Source organism: Phyllopteryx taeniolatus, chromosome 2, assembly GCF_024500385.1.
Source record: "Phyllopteryx taeniolatus isolate TA_2022b chromosome 2, UOR_Ptae_1.2, whole genome shotgun sequence".
NCBI lineage: Eukaryota > Metazoa > Chordata > Actinopteri > Syngnathiformes > Syngnathidae > Phyllopteryx > Phyllopteryx taeniolatus.
This window is the reverse complement of record NC_084503.1, coordinates 15,757,653-15,768,573: the sequence shown is the minus strand read 5'-3', so window position 1 is coordinate 15,768,573 and position 10,921 is coordinate 15,757,653. Positions and strand designations below refer to the sequence as shown.

The 10,921-nt window shown below is 40.1% G+C and overlaps 1 long non-coding RNA gene across 1 annotated transcript; it reads right to left on the bottom strand.

The window, feature by feature from the left end:
• Positions 1-4,835: 4,835 nt before the first annotated feature.
• Positions 4,836-10,594, bottom strand: LOC133472225 (uncharacterized). Its single transcript, XR_009786647.1, has 2 exons — positions 9,865-10,594; positions 4,836-7,752 (listed from the first exon to the last, which is right to left on the bottom strand). It is a non-coding gene; the product is annotated as an uncharacterized LOC133472225 (long non-coding RNA).
• Between the last annotated feature and the right edge of the window lie 327 nt (positions 10,595-10,921).

Here is a 10,921-nt window from a genome sequence, read left to right as displayed (position 1 = left end):
CATTGAATGCCCATGACCTTCGATCCCTCAGGCGGCACTGCATCAAAAACCGACATCAATGTGTAAAGGATATCACCGCATGGGCTCAGGAACACTTCAGAAAACCAATGTCAGTAAATACAGTTCGGCGCTACTTCCGTAAGTGCAACTTGAAACTCTACTATGCAAAGCAAAAGCCATTTATCAACAACACCCAGAAACGCCGCCGGCTTCTCTGGGCCCAAGCTCATATAAGATGGACTGATGCAAAGTGGAAAAGTGTTCTGTGGTCCGACGAGTCCACATTTCAAATTGTTTTGGGAAATTGTGGACGTCGTGTCCTCCGGGCCAAAGAGGAAAAGAACCATCCGGACTGTTATGGACGCAAAGTTCAAAAGCCAGCATCTGTGATGGTATGGGGCTGTGTTAGTGCCAATGGCATGGGTAACTTACACATCTGTGAAGGCACCATTAATGCTGAAAGGTACATACAGGTTTTGGAGAAATATATGCTGCCATCCAAGCAACGTCTTTTTCATGGACGCCCCTGCTTATTTCAGCAAGACAATGCCAAACCAAATTCTGCACGTGTCACAACAGCATGGCTTCGTAGTAAGAGAGGGCGGGTACGAGACTGGCCTGCCTGCAGTCCAGACCTGTCTCCCATTGAAAATGTGTGGCGCATTACGAAGTGTAAAATACGACAACGGAGACCCTGGACTGTTGAACAGCTGAAGCTGTGCATCAATCAAGAATGGGAAAGAATTGCACCTATAAAGCTTCCCAAACGTTTATTGAATGTTGTTCAAAGAAAAGGTGATGTAACACAGTGGTAAACATGTGCCAGCTTTTTTGGAACGTGTTGCAGCCATAAAGTTAATGATTATTTGCTAAAAACAATAAAGTTTATCAGTTTGAACATTAAATATCTTGTCTTTGTAGTGTATTCAATTAAATACAGGTCACACATGATTTGCAAATCCATCCATCCATTTTCTGAGCCGCTTCTCCTCACTAGGGTCGCGGGCGTGCTGGAGCCTATCCCAGCTATCATCAGGCAGGAGGCGGGGTACACCCTGAACTGGTTGCCAGCCAATCGCAGGGCACATACAAACAAACAAACAACCAGTCGCACTCACAGTCACACCTACGGGCAATTTAGAGTTGTCAATTAACCTACCATGCATGTTTTTGGGATGTGGGAGGAAACCGGAGTGCCCGGAGAAAACCCACGCATTTACGTGGAGAACATGCAAACTCCACACAGGCGGGGGCGGGGATTGAACCCCGGTCCTCAGAACTGTGAGGCAGATGCTCTAACCAGTCGCTCACCGTTCCGCCCAAATCATTGTATTCTGTTTTTATTTCTTTAACATAACGTCCCAACTTCACTGGAATTGAGGTGATAGATAGATAGATAGATAGATAGATAGATAGATAGACAGATAGATAGATGTGTGCGTGTGTGCGTGTGTCTTCAGAGGGTTTGTTAATGATCCAAGGTAATCAATGCCAGAAGAGATTACTTTGATCGAAGCCTTTGAGAAAACAATGTGTCGTGACGACCTCTGTCTAAGGAAACCACAAAGCAAAGAATCCAAACAAGAAGTGACCTTCACCAGGTTCCAGCTAACACACAATTGACCCATTAATTCACTGCTCACACGTGTTGATTTAGCTCACCTTGGAGAGAAGACGAGAATAAACGGATCGGAAGCATTGCATCTAATTATAATTGATAATGACCCCCTTTAAGTGTCACCATAACATTTAAACATCAAGTAAAAGCTTTGAATGAAGATGAAAACTCTAAACCAGCTTTTCTGTAATGTATGTACTCTTTTCTATCGTTTTTTTCTTAATATAACTTAACCAGCTCTTCTGTATAATGTATACGTCATTCATTCAATTATTTTTCAGTCTTTTATCCATTCAGGATATTGCCTCAGAAAAAATTAATGTTACGGGTCAAATTGACCCGTTTTAAGGTTTGAAGATCTAGGAAAAATAGTAAAAAATATTTTTGCAGCATGAAACTTCTTCTGCTTGCCTTAAACTGCTTCAAGCCTTTAACACTTGTTTAGTGAGTGATATTGTATGCATGCGTGCAATATGTAGACACTTTTGCATTAGGCTGTTCAGTACACTCATGCAGGGTGATGTGGGTAGATGTGCATCTACGCTCGAAGTCTGACATCTCTGCTTGTATAATGATATATAACAAAGTAATTTATATTTGTCAGTGATGAGACGCCATTACACTGCTGTGCTTGTCATGCTTCTCGTCTCGTCATCATGCAAGTTTAATGGGAGGCTTACTGCAAAATCATGGACTCCATGCTGTGTCTAAGCAATTATTTTATGCTGAACAAATAATATGTATAAAAGAGAGCACTTGACAGTAAACTTGTAGTTGCACATATATACACTTAGGGAAAACAAACTGTTTCATGGCTCCAGATTGTGCAACCAACAAATATTCAATGAATCTACAGCAAAAGCAACATTTTAGCATCGTTGCACTTAGCTATTTAATTGAATGATATAAAAGCACAGTCCAGAGTGTCATGAACGGAACAGAGGATAGGACCCAAAAATGCACGACTCCAAAACAAATGGACAGTTTCCAAAAAGAGAGGTTTAATAGACGGGCATAGGTCGGTACAGAGGCAGGCAATCCAAGAAAGGCAACAGTATCCAAAAGACATGAGGAAAGGAGGCAAGGTCGATAATCGGAACAGGGTCAAGTCTTACTGAGTCTGTGACGTGGAAACAAGGAATGCTGGAACGCGACGACAAGGTACAACGAACTGGCAACGAGAGGGAATGAGACACGAGGTTAAATACAATAGGTAATTAGGGTGAACGAGGCACAGGTGGTGAAGATGCTCACAGGAGCAGGTGTGTGTGAAACAGGGGGGAAGACAAAACCCGGAACACACACACACACATGACACAGAGTTGATAATTATAATCCAGCCTCTAACCTTCCTGTGTGAGTTTGCATGTTCTTCCCATACTGTGGGTTAGGGTTAGGGTTACTGTGGGTTTTCCGGATACTCCAGTTTTCTCCCACATTCCAAAAACATGAATGTTCATGAAAGGCTCTAAATTGTCTTTAGGTGTGGATGTGAGTATGAATGCTTACGTGTCTATATGTGCCCTGCAATTTACTGTGGACCAGTCCAGGGTGTACCAAGCCTCTCATACAGTCAACTGGGATAATCTCTAAAGATATAGAAAATGGATGCCGGCATTAAAACAAGTTGTGCAACTAATTTAGCTAACCTTACTTTGAGCCTGTCTAATTGACAATAAACCCTTAAATTCTAGTTATGTTGTAATCATTACAATTTTCTTTAGCTCATTGCTGATGCCATTATGATAGGGTATGTACATACATTTCTACTGTATATGGATGTCCCATTATAGTACATATACTGTAGGTTTTGTTTTTGTTTTTTGTTTTTCAAATGAATACATTGAATATACAAATCAGGTGAACATAAATTGGGCATAGGATAGTAGTTTCTGAGCTGAGTAGATACTTTCTGTCAGCTGTGGGTTCAGCAAGATTGTTATGACTTCAAAATGTCAGCCCAGTATTGACTGGACAAGTCCCCTGTGGTATGAAAGTTGCTTTAGGCTACAATGCCGATTAAAAAATGCTACTGTGTGCATTTATTGCATAGAGTAAGGCTGAATGTTTACCAGTAATTAATGTCAAAGCATTAAGTACATTGTCTATCAGCCCAAATAGAAATGGCAAGATACTGGCTGGTTGTTAAAGACAAATGTGTTGGGACACACAAGAGAATGAATGATTAAAAATCTCAATGTGAGATGTTGCAGTACATCTCTGTATAACCTCATATAAACCATGCCACTGCCTATATTTATTGTGTTTTTCCTCCTGTAAAGTGAATCCAAAACAGACTCTTCTGAATTTTTTTTGTTAACTTTAAATTCAAGTGAGATATTTTGGAATAGCAACACTTTTTTTTTTTCAATTTTCCTTTGTTACATTGTCTTTTCCGGACTATTTCTGGGCTTCTCACTTCAAAATTTCCTGACATCTTATGTTTATTTTGCATGCAGTTTTACTCTCTTGATGCATTTTAATGTGGACATACTTTTTGTATTCCTTTCTACTTTAAAAACACCATTGGTGTGTATGAAGATATGAGTGGGAAGGCATTCTTAAATCATATGGACATTGCTTTGATGACATTTGCATACATGCTTTTAGATTTAAATATTTAATCTGAACTATTGATGTAAGCACATCCAAGGAATTGATCATTTGAAAATATTTTATTTGTACTCCACTTGCAGACAATGACCCTCATATGGCTTGATGTGTCCATTACTGGAATGTACAAGTTCCATTTATTTGCAATGTGAGATCTAATGCATGGTTGGCTGCACCTTGTTGTAGGCGTTGAACAGCTAGAAGCCAATGACAGCCTGTTCTGCACTACTGCTTGCAGCTTGCAAGATTATCTGTAAGACTGTCAGTATATCAACTTGGTGATTTGGTCTGTAACTCAGTCTTTATTATGAAGCCATGCTGTGGCTTATAGTATTTGACTATAATCAGGCTGAATACATCAAATGTTATTTACATATTAGATACCTAACGATCTTTTTCAATATGCATCCCCACGTCTTTAAATTTCACTGCAAACATTTTACAACATAAACATAATACCACAGCAACTTCAATCCAATTCAGTACAATACATATTACTGGTAGGGGTTGAACGACAAAAGATATTTTTGTAATGGACTACTGTATAATGTAATGGAAGCTGAGTAATAATTAATAAATTAAGATATTTTTCCAGCACAGTACGTGGTCACCAACCTTTACGTTTTTATTCATTTTTTTCAGGCAAAGGCATTTCACAATGAAGACTAAGGAGATTAATTACTTCCTCTAACTAGTTTCATATATACCAACAAAAGAAGGCCACCATGCAAAAGCAAGAAGAAAAAGTTTTCATTTATGTCTGAGAGGGAGTGTGAAGAAGAAAAACTTAAATCCCACCCCCATTTCTCATTTATATAAACACAATAGAAGATCTAACCACAAACTAAGTACTTACTGATAGAGCAGAAATGTATTGTTAAATGTGAAAACATAAATGTTTTATATGTATTAATGTATTCATTTATGAATGACTGTTACACACATTAATATAGAACAATATTTCACAAATCAATAACTAAAATGACAAAAGGTTATTTCATGGTGGCATTACTATAAGCAAAAGACAGAGACTGTTACATTGTAACAATATTTTCATACCAGCAATGGTAAGAAAGGTGATGGTAGAATACTGTATAGGACATGCCAACGGTGGTATAAAACAACTATACCAGCAATAATAAAAGACATATACCAACAATGGTAAGGAACAAAGCACAAGCAATCACTAGACAGTCTCTATCTCCCTCTACAGAGACCAGATGATATGTTTATATGACAGTTTAAATCTATGAATATTTTGGCATTGCTTGTGTTGCATATCCAGACTGTTCCAAAATTTCACACTACATACAGACACACAAAAAGTTCGAACCTTTGGTCTCCATATCCTCTCAAATTATGGGCTTTTTCACTTATTGCAAAGTAGATGTAGGATAGTTTATCTATTTATTTTTTAAACAGGATTATTGATGTGCTATAATTTACAAGGTAAATAATTTTTAGCAATTTATTTTAGCAATTCTGAATAAACAGATTATGAGAATGTTCGACAAATCCAAATTTGTGAATGACGCACAGAGCGCATTTCTGCAATATGATTAATGGATCAATTAACACAATACATGAAATATGGGAGTCCTAGGGTGCACATAGTGTGCAAATCATATTGTCTTCAAGATATTGTTTCATTTATAATTGAGAAGCTTTTTGGAATTTTTATTTTTTTTATGTCTGACTTGGGCTTTCCAAGACAATTTGCTATCAATTATAACTCCTAAAATTCTGTCTCATTCACATTCTCAATTAGAGTACCTCCAGCAATTATGTGCAGTTTACAGTTTATTTGTTTTATGTCAGTTTATTTGTTTTATGTCCAGCCACTCTTTTATTTAATTTAGTTTAGTTAGTAAGGCGGCACAGTGGCCGACTGATTAGAGCGTCTGCCTCACAGTTCTGAGGAGCGGTGTTCAAACCCCGGGCCCGCCTGTGTGGAGTTTGCATGTTCTTCCCATGCCTGCGTGGGTTTTCTCTGGGCACTCTGATTTCCTCCCACATCCCAAAAACATGCATGGTAGGTTAATTGCAACTCTAAATTGCCTGTAGGTGTGAATGTGAGTGCGAATGGTTGTTTGTTTGTATGTGCCCTGCGATTGGCTGGCAACCAGTTCAGGGTGGACCCCGCCTCCTGCCCGATGATAGCTGGGATAGGCTCCAGCACGCCTGCGACCCTAGTGAGGAGAAGCGGCTCAGAAAATGAATGGATGGATGCTCACAGTATCTAAAAGCTCATTGTAATTACTACTGCTACAGAACATATTTGTGTCATCTGCAAAAAGTATGAATTTTAGTCATTGAGATACATTAAAAATATCATTTCTATACACATTAAACAGTTGTGGCCCCAACACAGACCCCTTGGGGACACAACAAACAATTTTTCTGATGTATACAGCCCCATTTCAACATATACTGAATCTTTCTCGTTAGATAACTTCTTAACCAGTCTCCAGCTACTCCCCAAATTCTTTATTTTTCCAAATTTTTAAACACCAATGAGTGACTTATTGTATCAAAAGCTTCTTTAAGATCAACAAAGATACCGAGTGTGTATTTTTCCTGATCAAGTGCATGAGTCATTTCTTCAATTGCTTGAATTATTGCCATAGAGGTGGTTCTTTTGGTTCTAAAGTGTCGTGTAGTGTGTGTCGTGTGCTTGCACTAAGGGCATGTGAAACTTTTCAATGCAGTAGTGTTGGAGTAGTAGTTCTTGTAGTTAGTGCATGTTGCATGGGGCTCCTGCTTGTTATCTTCTGCTTTCAGCTGCTGCCACTCGTTAGCCCTTTGTTTCCAGGGGTGAAAAGAGGAGCCGAGTGCGTAAGCCTCCTCCGCTGGTAGACAGCCTCTTCACTGCCAAGACCCATACATGCCTCCTCGTGGCCGCACATGGTAACTGGTACCTCGCGGTACCAGGCTCAATTGTATGGAATCGGGAAGCATCAGTGGGCCCCAAAAACGTGGCATGCAGGCCCACCGGTGTATGGAAATGTATAGATGCCCATCAACCACTGCCCCAACTATGGCCAAATAGATCCATCAATGGATAACTAGTGAAGACCTTAACGGGGGACCAGGCGGAAGATGGCGGCAATATTAGCACCACAATGGCTGGGAGGGCGGACAAAGGCTGCAGTAAAGACGGGTCCCCAGTTGTCTTGTCCCCCATGTCACTGGATACTGGCCCGCTCTATGCCAAGGACTGTGTGGAGGCTGTCTGTGCACCAGTCTCCCCACATTAAAAGATGCACAGGCGTTCCACTGATCAAGCCATTAACACTCGGTATTCAAAGCCCTGCAGCGATCAGGAAATGGTGACGGGAGCAGGACTGTCTGGCAGCACCTCATCACAACCTGGCACACAGGCAGTGGGTGTCTGAAGCAGTAGCTAAGTCCTTGCACCCAGGCAGAAAGATTTTCTAGGCAGCTTCACCCACATCTGAGCAGTCCAATCTAGGATCCACTCTGCTCACCCCAGTACCGGAGACATTCCAGCGCTGGTTCACCTGGTGGTGCAATGAAAATGACTTACTGGAAACTACGCATTATACCAAGCAGTCGGTGGAGCGCAGCCCCTTGTCTTCCATTTGTAAAAAAGTATCTAAACATATTATGTCCAGAAATAATCATACAATAATTACTCTGTAAACTGATTTTTTTTTTTTTTGCTGCAATCTCAACACTACGGAGCCCCAGACATGACGTGAAAAAAAAAAAACACAAATTAGTAATTTGTGCAAGCGAGCTACTAATTTGTGTGCACAAACCACTACTTCGTCCGCACGAAGAAGTAGTTTGTGCAGTTACAGCGTGCGCACGAAGTCATTAAAAAAGCCGTGGCTCCGTACTGGACTGGAGGGTAACCAAATCGACCGCACTTTTACGGAATTGTTACAAGACACATGCGATGGCTTCAGGGTAAGTTTATTTTCTTATCATGTTCTAGTTAATATCTTACTACTCTACATTTCGGCAGTTATTTGATTGGATCTATGTTTGCTACTTTGTTAAAGCAAGTAGTAGACTACTCTTTGTGTGTTTGTTGGAAGTGCAACTCTGCACACAGATCAGGGCACTTTTAACGTAGAGCTGAGGGGTTGGTAGACTACCAAGCAAGGTACAGTATGTTGTACATGAAGTGAGAGTTTTTTGTGTCATGCAGGTGTGTGTGTCTCTTTTGACATGGCAAAATCACCATATGGCCCAGCTAGCCTACATGGAACCCTAAGCAACATTTATTTTGGGGTACACTGCTGCAACTGTGCAGCCCTGACGGTATTGTTTACATTATCGCAGGTGTGTCATGCAGACTCAATCTGGCCACATAGATAGCCTACAGCTAATTTAATGCCAGACCAGTAAATATAGCAAAATTAAAGAAGGCATTTTCTATAGAATTTCTGCTTCAATGCTGAACATCTGTATCCAAATTGAAATACTGTACTGTAGAAATAACTGAATTGTTGAAATATAGAATCTGAAACCTGAAGTTGCAACTTCAAGTTTCATGTGGTGGTTCTAATCGGTGAAGAAATGTGTACGGAGGAGGCAAATACAGTATTTAATATATCTCACTAACAAGCAAATAGTTACTAGACTGTCCCTATGCAGTTGAATGGTTGCATAAAAAGAGATTATTTGTAATATCACTCTGAAATCAGATGTAATTGCAGACATACACAATATGTAAAAGTCCTTGATTATGAAATGCTACAGATCTCAATCAAACATCTAGGGTGCTATATTGGCATAGTTTACAGTAGCTTTGCTTTTTGTAAAATATTAATAACAACAGGAACATGGCAATATGGAATATCATATGGTGATTTGGAAACATCTGTAGATAAAAAATCTGGAAAATCTACTTCTGTATTTGATAAGCGATGGGGTCAAGCAGCGAGAGGATGACTCGAACGTCTTCTTTTCGTATTGCAATATTATTCTGTTTACATCTCGTATACATCCACCGGTAACCGTTAACCCTTTCAGAGCTTTGCAGTTGACGAACAACAAAATCGAGCCCAGCGTCCAAGTCTTACCTCCACCGGTAAAATAACCTGGCTTGCAATAGTCTATTTAAATGTCTCTCGGTAATAATGATTCCTTGCAATGCCGAACTTTTCAGGATGTCTTTGTACCTCATCCCCAGCCTAAAATAAAATTTGATCACATTATCCCTGTCCATTGTGTAGTTTAGCCTCGCATCAACTTTGAAAGAGGGTGCGCTCGATTTCCTTACCCTCCTGTCCAGTATGGAGCTGCTGCTACTTCGTCCACACCCTGTAACTATTTCGTGAGCACAAACAACTACTTCGTACGTATAAAATAATTATTTCGTGCGCACAAAGTGGTAGTTCCTGCGCACAAAGTAGTAGTTCATGCTCACGATGTAGTAGTTCATGCGCGCGACATATTTTTTCCCCTCATGTCATATCTGGGGCTCTTTCTGAGGTTGTCTCTTTGTCTGTTTTTGTTTTTTTTTGTAAATTGAATATGTGCAATAAAGATAAAAACGGCTTTTCAAGGACCTCTAAGCTGCCCAGCAAGGTGCCTGACATAAAATACACACACCGAACACTGGATGCACAAAAACACAACAATAATAGGGACTGACTCACCCTTCATCATGGGAAGACAGGCTTCGATGATAAAAACAATAACTGACCGCGAACAAAATCCACACATCTTCCCTAAGACATCTTAGTTGCCCAATAACGTGCCTGACGTAAAATAAAGTTCAGCAATGTCCAAGCAATGCATGCACAAAACGCAGCAATAATATGGAATTTACAATATTTGCCTCTTCCGAAGAATCTGTCTTTTTTCCCCACTGGCTGTCCTCAAAAACAGAATAAAAATATTGTAGAATGCTGTAGAATCATCACATACAGGGGCCGCCTCAATCACATAGCACGACGGTTCTGTTGTTGTAATACTGAATTCCAGCCTATGGGGTGACAGAAGTTACATATTATAGCTTTAATTACAAGACGTCCAAAAACCTATATATTTCTGAGACGTTAAAAGTGAAAATGTTAAACACAATTGAGACTATTCCATATAATTACAAAACTCACAGCTATTGGGTTAAAACATAAAACAAAAAAAATACCCATTTGATCTTCATTCTAACTAAACCCCAGTTGCTGATGAAAGTTGGATTGGTCTTTGTGTGATGGTGGAAAAATTAGTCCATGGAATAATTATTCATTTCCATGCTTTGTCCAGTGTCCTTGTTTGTCCAAGAAAGGCAAAGACCGCCTGCGTATGTGCTGTCTACCCTTTTACTCGTGCCTCAGTTGTGTTCTCGTCTCATTTGATTCTGCCCTCTTCAATATCAGCCCCCGCTCAATCTCCTGGCGCCCCATCCAATCCTCATTCTTGAGATGTTTCTTTGACACCACCAACCTTGTGCAAGGGGCCATTAGTACAGCCACCATTAAATAAGTGAAATCAATCTAGAAAAACAGCTGCCTCCCTGGGAAAGGGCGCGGGGATTTGGAAATACGTATACCGGGATGCTTGGGCAGAAAATATTGATGGGGATGTTGTTGTGGTGTGAGCGTGTCCGAGTGTGTCTGTGGGGCTGTTGGTTGACGGAAGAAGGCCTCATATTAAGATCTTTAGATTGTTCCCAATCTTGCCGCAGTAATTATGATGTAAGTGGAAAAACAG